Here is a 15,431-nt window from a genome sequence, read left to right as displayed (position 1 = left end):
TACATGGGCGTCAGCATCTCATGACTTCCTGAAACTTCAACTGCTGGGGGTGGGACATCCATCCGGGCGTAGCTCCCTACGAAGAAGGTAAGCTGAAGGCCAGATAACGTGACCAATGACTCCAATGCCCCGGCCTCCCACGGGCAGCTCGAGGAGGGCAAGGGTCATGCAGGGAGGAGCTGACACCTGCCTGTAAGGCTAAGGAAGGTGACAAAGATCCCCTTGTTGACTTTTCAGAGTGCAAACAAGCTAATGACAGGAAGAAAGGTGGTGAGAAGGAAAACACCACATCAAGCACCTAATCCCCGATGGGGAACAAGAGCAGGTGCTGCTAGGCAGGCGGGATGGACGTCATCGTGAGGAGTCCTAGGGGGTGCCCTGTGTCTCTCGGGGGCTATGTGCCTATCCGTGGAACGAGGAGGGGGTGGATAAAGGGGGCGTATTCCAACCTAGGCCAGAGAGACTCTGCTCTTGTCAGGTCCCTATAATGGATTTTCAGGGAAGATAGCCTTTGAAGAAAAGATTCTGTAGCTAAAAATGTTGAGAAGTGCTAATGTGTGAGCCCGGTCGTATCACGCAGGAGAGTGCCACGCGAGTCTGAGTCTGTGGAAAGCAGCTGCTAAACACCCAGGTGTGCCAGAGACCAGCTGGTCCTTCATCCCGAGTGGAAGCTCTGACTTGAGGAGGAGCAACAGGAGTGGACCTCCTCCACCAGGGCCAGCCTGGCCGCTCTGCCCTCCTCCTGGCAGGACCACAGGCTGGAGACTGCAGGTGACGCCAGTCAGGCTGAGTCACGTGTCCAGATAAGAGACTCAAACCTCCATAGCGATGGGGGCCAAGTGCAGACCCCAGAGCCAGGTGTGTGCACACAGGGTCCAGAGGTCAAAGAGAGCTGAAATGTGGTGTCAGGGACTGGAGGCGGCCTCTGGGACAGACACGTGGAGAGAGGTTGGTTTCCACGTGCTCCCAGAAGCTTGCTGCACAGAAAGGCCGGCTGAGTTTGCAAGTCCAGGATGGAACAGACCTCAGGAAGGGAACAGCCTGAGCGTACATCTCCACTTAGGAGGGAAAAGCACAGATGGCACCCTAAAAGCTGCCTTCAGGTGGCTGCTGCCCACATGCCAAGGCCGGGGCCTCTGCTGGCCTTCCACGGGACGTATTACACATTCTGTCCTCCCAGCAGTCCTCTCTGCGAAGGACTCCTCCTCAGTGCCGAGGAAATCGTGCCCAGTCCTTCTGGGAGGGAGAAATGGTCCCTCCCTCCTCTTCCTCAGGGTGAAAGTGGGCTTGACGATTAGAACATTCCTACCCCCAGGGCACAGTCACAGGGTCAGGGCTGGCAGGTGACCTAGGCCCAGCCATACAGAGTCTTCCCTGAGCTCTCACCGGAGTTACTGAGAAATACTCTTTCCCTGTGATAGCAAGCTGTGAGAATAATGTTGGCCTGGGACAGCCAGTGCTACCTTGCTGCCACTTGGAAACATCCTGAGAATAAAGCCCAGCACAGCCGAGAGATGGAGGTAGATAATCCTGATGGTGTTAGCAACTGCTGGATCCAGCCATGCCTGAATCAGTCCTTTGATCCCCAACTTGCCAGGTCCACCGAGTCCCCTTTTCAGTGAAACTAGTTTGAGTTGGGTCTTTGCCATTTGCAATTGGGACTCCTGAGTAAGTCACCTACCCAGGAGCAGGAAGGAGTGAGAATGCACTGCATGTACTAACCAAACTCATCATCACCTTGATGGGTTCCTCTAACTGACACCTAGACGCAGTTTATGGCAAACACACCTCCAATGGACAAGACACGGTGTCCACTCCTGCAGAGGTGCTTGTCACAACTTCCTGTGGCTCTCCATTCAGAATTGCCCAATGACTCCTGACACCACCATTGCCCCCAGCGCTGGAATAGCACATGGTTTCGTCCTGTATGCCAGCTCCACATTGCCGGTAATGGCTGCTTGAAGGGCTGCAAGGCTCTCTCTGGCCTCACTGGGAAAGGGTGGAGATTGAATGGTGATGTCTGGCATGAGAGGAGGAACAGAGAGTATCGGTACATGTGCCATGTATTTCCCTTGCCCCTCAGGACCTCGTAGATCACCACCCAGGCAAGAAATTTCCTTCAAATCTAATTGCCTGGAAAAGCCCTCAGCGTCTGGTCTTCTGCTCCTTATGGACCCCATGAACCGTGTAAATAATACAATTTTTTTCCCCTGTGCTGATCACTCATTAGCTCAGAGTTAAATCTGTGGTTCAACCATAGTAAACCATGCACAGCTCAATGGCCTGAATATATAGCCTAACTCTCGCCCCGGTTGTGACCTTCCAGTAAATTCAGGTTTCTCCTGACCTTATTTTTATGGGTTCCTATTAATTACATGGGCTTCCCAGGTGACACAGTGGTAAAGAATCAACCTCCCAAAGCAGGAGATGCAAGAGACCTGGGTTTGATCCCTGGGTTGGGAAGATCCCCTGGAAAAGGAAATGGCAACCACTCCAGTATTCTTGCCTGGAGAATCCCATGGACAGAGGAGCCTGGTGGGGTTAGAATCCAGGGGCTCACAGTCCAGGGGCTCACAAAAGAGTAACACACAACTTAGCAACTAAACAACAACAGAAACACATATACAAACAAATATAAAAAATATCTACACACAACTCTGGCATTAAGTATCTACTTTAGCTTTTTATTATAAATATACATTTCTCTAGTTTCTTATATATGCAAGGTATATAGAGAAATAGATATTCTTGTTAGTATCTCAATTCCTTTATAGAAAAAGATGGAGGCATAAATGGAAAGATGGATGGATGACAGGAAAACCAGGAAGAATAAGCCACTGTCTGTGCCTGAGAGAATTCAGAAGATCCTTCCACTCTGTTGTGAACAGAGTCCAGGATCTAAGATTGGAAGACAGGCTTTCAATCCCAGCTCTGACCGGCTGTGTGGCTGTGAGGGGGAAAAACACCTCACACACCCAGTTCATCCCATGCCCAGCCAGCCTGAAGGTTTATCAGCTATTAAATGCATATAAAACAATCTGCCCTACTTCCCTCACTAGATTATAACAGAAATTAAATGTGGTGGTTCATGACTGCTAATCAGAGGTAAGGCACCAGCCGTGTGCATGCCGCCAGCATCATTATCAGCATCGGAAAGAACACGCCAGGCAGTAAGCGCACGGCCGTGGTCAGAAGAGGGCCAGCCGCACAGCTCCTAGAAGTGCTGCAAGGAATTCAAAGAGAAATGAGCCTTTGGAACCCACATCTGCAGGCAGGATCCTTCCCTGCCTCCCACTCTGATGTCTGAGAGAGCTCCCGAGTAAAGGACTTCAATTCTCTGCTCCTCACAGCAAGAGAAAAAGCCCCATCCAGGATCAACCCCCTTCTTAGCCCTGGAAATGGGCCCAGGCATGAAGGGCCTGGGGCTCCCGGTGCCCTCCTCCCTCTCCCGACCACAGCATCCCTGGCACAAAGGGCCGACGGCACAGAACACGTCACCTGCGGGCCTCCTGAAAGCAGTGAGCTGAGGCTGGAAGCCGTGGGGTTGGGGGCGTGATTGGCAGCTGACCCTCACACCTGCCTCCCGCCGGACCTCACCGCTGCCTGTCCCTTCCTGTCCCCAATCAGAGGCCCATTTAGTCCATAATCACCAGGGTTTCCAGGCACCTGAATCAGCACCACTGAGTTTCAAGCAGCAGGTGAAAATGAGACAATGATAATAACTGGGTTCCTTTTCAACAAGCTTTTCAGCAGGGCGTGAGCTAGACCTTGCTTTTCTGGGGAAGCGGACAGAATTCACAAAGGTAGGAAGACTAATTCTAAATTCTGGAATGTTCCCTGCCTGGTGAAGAATTGAAAGTGAAGGCCCAGGGGGAGGGGAGGTGGACAGTCAGAGGGCTGTTGACAAATAAACTCAAGTGACAAAATAAGGTCTCATGCAGTTTAGGAGCAGATCCATCCTCGGCAGGGTGTTCTCCAAAGTCGGGGTGGAGGGACCCTTGCCATAGGCCACTTGCATTCCATCAGCTGCCCCTTCTTCCCCCTGGCTTCATTGTGGACTCCAGAATCCCCGAGTTTACACAGGGACTAGTGGCTCTTCCAGGGGTACACTCAGTCCAAGCTGGTATATTAGAGGTCCCTTCCTTGAGAATCAAGGAAAGTGGCTGAGAGACTGCAGTCTCAACTCAACTGCTCTCTGGAACAGTGAGATGCAAATGAACGGAGCTGATGGAGGGGTCATGCTCCCCAGGTGGAAATGCCCGGAAAAGAGAAAGGTGGTCTGCAGTGAGAGCCAGGAGAGGAGAGCTGAAATAGCGGCTGAGCAAAGACAAGGCGGAGAGAGGGCTCCTGGGCCTTCCTCTGACCCGTGTGCTCGGTCCAGCCCTGCCCGGAGCCTGGGCTTCTGTGAGACACTCCAGTGTCCTGGCAACAAATGCCCATTTCCACTGTTTGCAGTGAGGCCAGCCCTAGTGAGCCACAAGTTCTATTTAGCCTGATTAATACAATGTCCATTTCCCTCCCCCCAGCTCGTTAAGCGTGGAGCGGAGATCTCAGCCACTCTCTGGGCTGATTAAGAATATATCAAAGTGTGGTTGCTTAGTTGTGTCCGACTCTTTGCCACCCCATAGGCTATTACGTGCCAGGCTCTTCTGTCATGGAATTCTCCAGGCAAGGATGTGGGAGTAGGTTGCCAGGCCCTCCTCCAGGGACTCTTCCAGACCAGCAATCAAACCCCAGGTCTCCTGCATTGCAGGCAGATTCTTTACCATATGAGCCACCAGGGAAGCCCTTAAGACTACCTGCTATTGCTGCTGAGTTGCTTCAGCCGTGTCAGGCTCTGTGGGACCCCATAGACGGCAGCCCACCAGGCTCCTCCATCCCTGGCATTCTCCAGGCAAGAGTACTGGAGTGGGGTGCCATTGCCTTCTCCATAAGACTACCTGGCAGTGGGGATGCAAATCAGTGGCCCGTGAGAGAAGGGGTTGCAGTACCAGAGGGACTCAGGTCTGGCTCCATCTAGTGGGGTGACCTTGAACTATAACCTCCCTGATGGGCAGGTTTTTCTCACTTGGGCTGCCGCAGATGCCTCCTAAATCCACTCCTGGCCCTCTCCAATCTGTCTGCATCACATAGTCACAAAGAGCTCTTCGAAATGCCAGCCATTTGGAACCATTAGGGAAACCACCAGCTGAGTCTTCTAGAGGTGTCCTCAGCCCAAACTGGCATATTGAGGTCCCTTCTTTGAGAAGCTAGGAAATTGGCTAAGAGAGTGAAGTCAATTCAACTGCTCTCTGGAATAAAAAGATGCAAATTTAGGAGTTCACGGAGGGGCCATTTTCCCCAGGTGGAAATGCCCAGGGAAGAGAAAGCACCTATGAAACCATCCATGGAAACCCCCCAGTGACTTTCTACTATTCTGATGATAAAACTGAAGACTGCCCACGCCAGCCCAGCCCACGCAGGGCCTCTGTAACACATTACACTCTTTCCCCTTGGGGTTACAGACACCCTGATACTCCTTCCGGGAGAATGCTTCCCCTGATTCTGCCTCTCCCCAACCCCCTTTTACCCAATTGCCTCTTTTTATTCTTTTTATTAACATCATTATTGCAATTTAACTTATGTACTATAAACTTCACCCTATTAAAATGTACAATTCAGCGGTTTTAGTATATTCACAGTTATACAACCATTACCACCATCTCATTCTAGAACATTTTCATCAGCCCCGAAAGAAACCCTGTACCCATTAGCGGTCATTCCCCATCCCTCCCTCTCCTCAGCCCCGGGAAACCACGAATCTACTTTCTGTCTCCATAGGTTTGCATATTCTGGACATTTCATAGAAATGGAATCACATAATATGCGGTATTTTCTCTATTTCCTTATTTTGTGCTCTAATCTTTATTACTTTTTTCCTTCTGCTTGCTTTAGATTTAGTTTGCTCTTTTTTCCCCCTAGTTTCTTAAAGTGGAAGAAGGCTACTGGTTTTAAGTCTTCATCTTTAAATATATGTTTATTTATTTATTTGGCTGTGCTGGGTCTTGGCTGCGGCATGTGGGAGCTAGGTCCCTGACCAGGGATGGAACCCAGGCCCCCTGCTTTGGGGGCGCAGAGCCTTAGCCACTGGATCACCAGGGAAGTCCCTGCATAGGCATTTTAGATTCCATACAGGGACCTCTCACTCCCCACTTTCCCCCTTCACTAAATTATCCCCCATCACTCTGTCAGGGGTGACCCAGCTTACCACATGACACCCAAACCTGCATCCCAGCCCACAAGGTCCTTTTACAGGAAGCAAGAAGAGGTTCCCCTTGGTGGGGGAGCATCTCTTGCACCTGTTGGAAAATGGCTGTCATGAACTAATAACACTAAATCAAGACGCTATATGGCCACGTGTGAGAAAGTCGCCACAAACGGAAACCCTACTCCGTGTGGTGCCCTCATAAGGCTCTCAACCCGCGAAAATGACTTTGGCAGAGCCACCACGATGTCCACAGTCACCTGCAGCTCTGGCCAAGCAAGATGCTCAAAGCAGCTAGTAACCTGCTCCGCAGAACTCTGCCAATGCAGAGATCACGTGTTCAAGAACTGCATCCACTTTCTGCCATGCTCAAGTAGAAAATGGAAGGTCCTAACAAGCCCAGGAAGTAGGATAAAGGTCTTCGAGTCCAGGTTGGGGTCATCAGCCCCTAAGCAGTGACTTCTGCAAATGAGGAAAACCACCAGCAGGGTTAGAACCGGCAGGGAGAGGTCACCGCAGGAACAGACTCAAGAGAAGCAAAGGAATGAAACCTGGGAAACACGGACAGCAGCTCAGTGGCTGCTCTAAGATGTGGCCTGGGCTGATCTCCCACCATTTGGAGTTAGAATTTTGCATTCATCTCTGACCTTTTCTTGGAGAATCTAACTCATGGCACCGTCCCCTGATCAAACACCTGCCCACACCCTGACATTAATGAGGACAAGCGCCGACGACGCTTAGACCAGTTGAAATTGGGTCGTTCCCTGTCACTAATCCGCGTGATTTGATGACATTAAAAAAAGAAACCAGAAGACAATTCTTTTTTACTTGTAAATGAGGCTGCACTTAAAGCAGAATAATTTCCAAGTCGAGCTTTCTTAGGGGAAGGGTCCCTGCAGGATGGTGCAAAAGAACTCGGGATCTAGCCCTTGTTTTCTGATTACAGTACCGAACACTCCCTCATCTAACCCCCCTCAACCCGCCCTCTACATCGAAGAGAAATAAACTGGTTTCCGAAAATGAAGTTCGGAAAATAATAGACACTCCTACACGTCACCTACATTAAGCCAGCATTCTCTATTAACTTTCCACTGGGGACCGAGAGAAAATTGTTTCAAAACTGGGAACTAAATTTAAGGTTGGCGGGGGGAAACAACCTTCACCAAGCCCAAAGCTTTGAAGTAGATTTGCTTGAAGTAGATTTGCCTCATACTTTTAAAAGTTAGAGGTAAAGTGACTACTTGTTTGAGAGGTCACCTTGTCACATCAGCCCAGGAATTATGGGCTCAAATGGGGTCATGGAAAAATTCAAGGACTGGGCTTCCCGGGTGGCTCAATATAAAGAATCCACCTGCCAGTACAAGAGACACAGGTTTGATCCCTGGCCTGGGAAGATTCCATGTGCCTTGGAGCAGCTAAGCCCGGGCACCACAGAGCCTCAGAGCCACAATTACTGAGTCCATGTGCAGCAACCACTGAAGCCCACGCACCCTAGAGCCCTGCTCTGCAACAAGAGAAGCCACCACCACGAGAAGCCCACGCACTGAAACGAGAGTAGCCCTTGCTCTCTGCATCTAGAGAAAAGCCCTCACAGCTACGAAGACCAGCACAGCCAATAAATAAATAAATACAATTCTTTTTAAAATTTAAGGATTGGTTAAAGACAGCTTCTACTCTGAGTTTTAGCAATAGGACAGACACGTTCCACCAAATTTTTGGTGCTATCTGTGGGGCACACGGCACAAAACAGGATTCTTGGATTGCAAGCAACAGAAACCAGGTGTGGCTGACTTAAGCAGAAAGGGATTTACTGACGGGATACCTCATAGCTGGGAAATAATGGGAAGGCTAAAGATCCTGACATGGAAGACAAGAACCCTGGCAGCTATAGGGTCTGAGCCTCAAGGTCTAATCAGCTGCTACCGCGAGAATAAGAGGCTCCAATATCCTTTCCCTTCCTGCTTCACTCTGCTTAGATTTCAGATCCCAGAAAGAATGATCCAGCAGAGTAGCCCAGCTTGGGTAAACATCCCACCCCTTGACCTGGGTGATGGCTACCTAGCTGTGCTTGCTTTGTAAAAATTTAGACAAGCAATATATTTAGAGTTTATGCTGTTTTCTGAACGGATCTTAAGATTTTTTTTTTTTTTAATGTGGACCATTTTTAAAGTCTTTAGTGAACTTGTTACAATATTGTTTCCGTTTCATGTTTTGGTTTTTCCTCCGAGAGGCATGTTGGATTTCAGCTCCCCAACCAGGGATTGAACTAGCATCCTCTGCATTGGAAGGTGAAGTCTTAGCTACTGGACCACCAAGGAAGTCCCCTGTATGGATCTTACACATCAATAAAGCACAAAGTTACACCTAACCAGCAATTCCACCCCTAATACAAGTAAAACCTGGAAGAGAAATAATACATAAAATGGAAAACATAAATCAGCAAGAATACTTATGGCCACTCCATTTATAATAGCCTAAAACTAAAAACAGTCTGAGGCTCTATGAACAGGTAAATGGATAAGCAAATAGTACATATTCAGACAGTGGAATACTGCTCAGCAATAAAAAGGAAGCAACTAAAACTAAAAAAAAAAAAATGGAAGCAACTACTGATGCACACAAGAGCCAACTCATTGGAAAAGACCCAGATGCTGGGAAAGATTGAAGGCAAAAAGAGAAGGGGGAAACAGAGGATGAGATGGTTAGATAGCATCACTGACTCAATGAACATGGATATGGGCAAAATCTGGGAGACAGTGGAGGGTAGAGGAGCCTGGCGGGCTGTGGTCCATGGGATCAGAGTCAGGCGTGACTTAGCAGCTGAACAACAACTTGTACACATACAACAGGGAAGAACCCTAAAACATGATGTCAAGTCAGAGTGAAAGAAGCCTTGACAAAAGAGTACATGTGATTCCATCTATATGAAGTTCTAGCATGAGCAAAACTGATCTGGAAAAAAAATCAGAATGGTTGCTTCTAAGGAAGCCGGGAAAGGATTGCCTGGGAAGAGGCACGAGGGACCTTTCTAGGGTGATGGTCATGTTCTCTGTTTTGAAAGGGGTCTGGCTTGCATGGGGATATGCTTTTATCTGAGCTCTTCTGATGACACACATAAGATCTGTATATTTCACTGTTATGCACACTTTACCACAAAAGAAAAGAATAAACAAATACTGAGATCCAGTTAATGATAAGCTTGCTGAAGTATTTGACAGTTTCATCCATCAAAAGATGCTATTAAGATGGTGAATAAGTCAGCCACACACCAAGTATTGCACCACATAATAAACAAAGGATTAGTATCAGAACTGGCAATAACCTAATAGGAAAAAAATGGGTAAAGAAAAGTATGGGTGTGTAAATGAGTCAACCCATAGCCCGTAAACACATTCCATCTGAGCAGTAATCATCAAAACAACAGTTTAAACCACAGTGAGATACTGGCTCACTCTTAACAGAGTGGCAGGAGCTAAAGGTGTGGATGATACTAAAGATGATGAGGACATAGAGCAACAAGCCCTCTTGTCCAGGGCTGGAGAGAGAACCAAGAAAGAAGATAACATACAGCCTGCGACCCTGTGATTCTGCTCTATACATCCTAGAGAAACACACCGAAAAGAACCGTGGTAACAGCAAGGAAAAGTGGAGACAACGCAAATGTCCATCAATAAGTGGAGGGGGATAAAAACTGGATCACTTTGCAGCAGCAGTTAAAAAAAAGAGAAAGGAATGAACTGTAACTGCACATACCAGCATGAATCTCAAGAACACACACATGGATCAATGAAAAAATGGAATACAGCATGATTCCATTTATAAAAGGTGAAAAGTATACAAACTTTAAAAACACACTGTTAAAGACATAAACCTACATGGTAAAGCAATAGAGAATAGCAAGCTAATAATGATAAGAGAGAATTCAGGTTAGTGTATCCCCTGGGGATGAGGAGAGTGCAGGTCACATGTGAAGAAAGGCATAAAAGCAATTTCCAAAGGGCTGTTGATACTGTTTCTTCCATTAGCTGGGCACATGCCTGCTTTATTGTTGTTGCTGACTCCTTGCGACCCCATGGACTGCAGTCCAGGCTCCTCTGTCAATGGGATTTCCCAGGCTAGAATACTGGAGTGAGTTGCTATTTCCTTCTCCAGGAGATCTTCCTGACCCAGGGATCAAACCCACGGCTCATGAATTGGCAGGCAGACTCTTTACCACTGAGCCACCTGGAAAGCCGCCTGCTTTATTATTCTTTAAACTGTACATATATGTTTTATATGCATATAGATCTATTTCACAATGATTTTTCAATCAAATATTTTCTTATAGTCCAACAATTTCCAGTTAAAGACTGGGGGCGGGGGGGAAATAATCATATTCCCTAGCAACAAGAAACATAAAACTCCTAGGAACAAACTTGACAAGAAATGTTCACAACCCTCATAAAAAATCTATGAAACTTTAGTGAGTGCTATAAAAAAAGAGAGAATGACAGGAAGACATCAATCAATATGGGACAGACTATATTTCTAGAGAGGAAAACTCACTATCATTATTATTTTATAAATTTAATATCATTCTAAATTAGATTCTAATGGTATGTGCAGAAGAGCAATAAAATGATTATAAATTTCATAGGAAAGAATGAATAAATGGGCAAATGTAACCAAGGGACTGTTGAGAAAGGATCTGTACTTCCAGGGGCTAACTATGAAAAGTCATAATTTAAAAAGTGTGATAGTGGGATCTCCCTGGTGGTTCAGTGGTTAACAACCTGAGTGTCCAATGCAAGGGGTGCAAGTTCAATTCCTGGTCAGGGAACTAAGATGGGGGAAGAAAAAGAGGTCAGTTAATGAAAAATGAGGAAACCTAGAAGTTCATATTTTGTGCATGATAATAAAGCTAACATTTAGAGTCAGTTGGGGGAAGGAGGAAGGAAATCTAGCATCCAAGACCAAAATCTATTAACCTAGTAACACAGGTTATTGGACCTGGGAGGCTAAGGGAAAAGAGGGGAGGGAGATGCTCATGTTTTGCCTTTTTGAATTTTGAATAACATGTACAATTGACCGTGAGTACAGTGGAGGGTGGTGTCCGGGGCATCAACTCCCATGCTTTTGAAAATTCCCTTATAACTTTACAGTCAGCCCTCGATATCCATGGTTCTGCATCCACAGATTGAACCAACCATGGGTTATGTAGTATGATAGTACTTCTTTAGTGAAAAAAAAAAAAAAAATCCATGCGTAAGTAGACCCACAGAGTTCAAACACATGTTCAAGGGTCAACTGAATAGTCCAAAGAAATTTAAAAAAAATTTTTTTTAGCAGCGCCACACAGCATGTGGGATCTTAGTTCCCTGACTAGGCATCGAACCCATGCCCTCTGCATTAAAAGCATGGAGTCTTAACCACTGAACCATCAGGGAAGTCCCTTAAGTTTAAATTTCAAATACAAGTGGTAGGAAAAGCAATTGAACCAAAAAAAAAAAACTGGTGCACAATTTGGAAAGAAATAAAATCAGGCTTTTATACCTAAACCAAAATAAAGTTTGGTAGAATTAGAGTTGAATGTAAAAGAGAGAGCTAAATGGAAAAGCTGACACCATATAAAGAACTAGAAGAAAATACAGGTGAATACTTACCTGAGCTTGGGGTGGGAGAGACATTTCAAATCCAAACGCAAGGGAATAAATCATAAAAGGACTAACCACATGCATCAATCTGCTGGGGCTACAAAAACAAAATATCATAAACGGGGCAGCTTACAGAACAGACCTTTATTTCTCACAGTTCAAGGTCAAGGTGCCAGGCAATTCAGGTCCTGGTGAGGGCTCTCTTCCTGGCCTGGAGGCAGCCGCCTTCCTGTTGTGTGTCCACGTGGCCTTTCCTCAGGACATGTGTCAGGACAGAGAGAGAAAGAGAGAGCTCTCGGCCATCTCTTCTTATACGGGCACTAATTCCATCATGAGGGCCCCACCCTCATGGCCTTGTCTAACCCTAAATACCTCCCAAACACCCCATTCCCAATACTATCACATTGGAATTAGGGCCTCAACATGTGCATTTCAGGAGAACACAAACATTCAGTCCACAATACCACATAAACATCAGAAACTTCTCTATGTTTAAAAGTGGTAATAGAAAAACAAACACTAGATTGAGAAGAAAATGTGTTACATAGATGACAGTCACTATTCCTATGGGTAAGTAAATGTTAAATAAAACATAGGTTAGAAAATCACTGATACAGAATGATCTCAAATTTTAAACATTAAACATGTTTATCGCTGGAGGCTGAGAATCACAGATGTTAATATTTTTCTTTGTGCTTTTGTATGTTTCTAAATTTTCTAAAATGGATATGAACTCCTTCTAAGATTCAACAAAATGACTGTTGTTTTTAAAAAGTGTCACGTCGTGGTCAAGCAATATCCGAGACAGAGGGTCCAGTTCTGCAAAACGTTAGGAGGACGGTTGATGAGCAAGGTGTCCTGCAAGCCTAGAGTGTGATCCGTATCACCAGGAACCCCAAACAGAGGCAAGTCCTTCTCCCCAGAGGAGGCAGGCATGATGAGACTCTTGCACCAGTGAAAATTCTTCCCCGTGGAAAAGGGTTGAAGCTCCAATGCTTTAGTTACCTGATGCGAAGAGCCGACTCATTGGAAAAGACCCTGATGCAGGGAAAGATTGAGGGCAAAAGGAGAAGGGGGCAACAGAGGACGAGATGGTTGGATGGCATCACCGACTCAAGGGGCATGAGTTTGATCAAGCTCTGGGAGATGGTGAAGGACAGGGAAGCCTCGTGTCCTGCAGTCCATGGGGTTCCAAAGAATTAGACATGACTTAGCCACTGAACAACAATGGAAGAGGGAAGATTTATTTGATATGGCTCCAAAGAGACAGACCCAGACCCAGAATGACAAAGAGGCAGATCTCAGCTCAAAAGAGGGAAGAATTTCTATCTCTATGAGCTGCCACAAAATGCAAAGCACCGAACAGTGAACTTTGTGTCACGATCCACCCAGGACTCAGGGATGAATGGAGGAAGACTTCTTAGATCAGGAAGAGGGGGGTAAATTAGACATTAATTTTTAATCATATAATTACTTTCCCTTTAAAAAATTTAAAACAGATTGTATACTTAAAATGGATGACTTCAGGTATTTAAATTATACATCAATGAAATTGTTTTTAAAAGTTTAAATATCACAGAGAAGGTGAAATTTCTCTTTGATCATCCCCCCAACACATACACACACACACACACACCAAATGCTGGTGCCCTTCCCTGTGCATAATAGCTATTGTAAGTTTGGAGTGCCTTTTTATGGACATTTTAATATGCTTTTACATGTAGGTATATGTTATATATATTTACTTGTGATACTTGGGTGTGCTTAGTTGAGTCCGACTCTTTGCGACCCCATGGACTGTAGAGCCCGCCGGCTCCTCTGTCCACGGAATTTTCCAGGCAAGAATACTGGAGTGGGTTGCCATTTCCTCCTCCAGGGGATCTTCCCCGCCCAGGGATGGAACTCGTGTCTCCTGCATTACAGGCAGATTCTTTACCTGCTGTGTCATCACGATCTGTATTCATATAAAGTACAGCGGACTATGTGAAAACATCTCTCTAAGAGGCATCATAATGTACTTATCACTTTGAAATTTGCTTTCTTCACCTTATAATCTTAGAGATTCATCATTATTGTTATAGGAAGACCCAACCAATTCTTTCTCAAAGCTGCATAAGACTCCCAGGTATGAAAATGTGAGCTGATGTAGCTGAAACTATTCCACCACAGGCAAACATTCAAATGTGTAACAGTTTTTCACTTCAGACTGCAAACCGCCACAAAGGCCATCCTAGAACTTTCCACCTGTGCACACACACCAGGCTTCCTTTAGGGCAGATCCTGAGAAGGAAAATCCCTGTGATGTAGGGCAGATGCTGTTTTACTCTAACAGGTCCTGCCTAATTGCTGCCCAAGCCTTAGATCCCAAGGTTTTAAAAACCTGATCCCCGTGAAATGTCTTGTCAGTTTCAGCTCAGTGTTTCAGCCTACCTGGCATATTCTGCACTTGATTTTGCTCCACTGATCTTTAACTATTCAAATCACCATCCAACCATGAGATGGGCTGCCATGGTCATTGGCAGCACAGAAGCCAAAGGCCACCTTCCTGGCTTCTCATGGAGAAGACTCTTAAATGGGGAAGAGGCCCTTCCAAGCTTCTGTGAATCAAAGGATGCTCTACCAGTAAATGAAAGGGGATGAGGGCTGAGAAAGAGAAACTGTACAAACCCTGGTATCAACTCAACTGCTTGGATGTTGTTGTTCGGCCACTAACTCGTGTCTGACTCTTTGCAACTCCGTGGACTGCAGCACGCCAGCCTTCCTTGTTCTTCCCTATTCTCCCAGAGTTTGCTCAAACTTATGTCCATTCAGTCGGTGATGTTATCCAACCATTTCATCTTCTGTTGCTCTCTTCCCCTTCTTCTTGGATGGGCCAAGCCCAAAGATGAAAATGCATCAAGATGTTTAAAATTAAAAAAAAAGCATCAACCCATAAATTAGGTGTGAGTGCAGCTGAGTGAGTCAGGCAGGAGTGAGTCAGGCAGCCATGGGTATTGACAATCGTTCACCCTCCTCACCAGGCAAGCCAACCACCAACTCCGTGATGACCCCCACCACGGTTACAACACCTGACTGATTCATTGTCCGTGATAGACTAAGTGCTTTTACATAAGGTGCTAACTCCGTGACTGCGGTCTTACATAAGGTGCTCCAGTATTTTTAGCAGCATATAACTGCCATGTGGAAGGAGGAGCTCATTGCCCAGTGAATGCCGCTCACTTTCCAGGCTGGCGCAGTCCTTGAAATGCTGATGTTCTGCAAGCAGCGCCTGGCTGTGGAGCAGTGAGGATGTCCGTGCAAAGGACTGCAGCACCAGCCAGATTCTGCTGTTTCTCCAGGCCAAACGACAGACCCCGGGCAGCAGGGGATTCACTTCACTTCCCTTACCGCCAGGCCGCTTCATGAACTTGGCAAGAACCCAACGAGCCACCTCCTAGCTTAGTAAGCTCTCCGCATACCCAGTGAAAGAGAGGGGGACAGGAGAAAGCCAGAGTGGGCCCTGGTCCTGCTCCCACATCCCCAGAACCTGGGTGCCCATCCTCGTATCACCTCCC

At 46.5% G+C, this 15,431-nt stretch overlaps 1 protein-coding gene across 2 annotated transcripts in view; it reads right to left on the bottom strand.

Moving 5' to 3' along the window:
- RPH3AL (rabphilin 3A like (without C2 domains)) overlaps positions 1-15,431 on the bottom strand; it is a 139,330-nt gene that overhangs the window by 118,571 nt on the left and 5,328 nt on the right. The window contains exon 1 of one of the 2 annotated variants that reach the window (XM_070772813.1): positions 12,020-14,620. The exons of the other annotated variant lie outside the window; for it this stretch is intronic. The gene's annotated coding sequence lies outside the window, so the exon portion shown is untranslated. Of the gene's footprint in view, positions 1-12,019; positions 14,621-15,431 lie in introns of those variants that run through there. 2 annotated transcript variants of the gene reach the window in all.

The sequence above is a fragment of the Bos indicus genome, chromosome 19 (assembly GCF_029378745.1).
Source record: "Bos indicus isolate NIAB-ARS_2022 breed Sahiwal x Tharparkar chromosome 19, NIAB-ARS_B.indTharparkar_mat_pri_1.0, whole genome shotgun sequence".
NCBI lineage: Eukaryota > Metazoa > Chordata > Mammalia > Artiodactyla > Bovidae > Bos > Bos indicus.
Note: the sequence above shows the minus strand (reverse complement) of the source record. Positions and strands in the feature narration are given on the sequence as shown.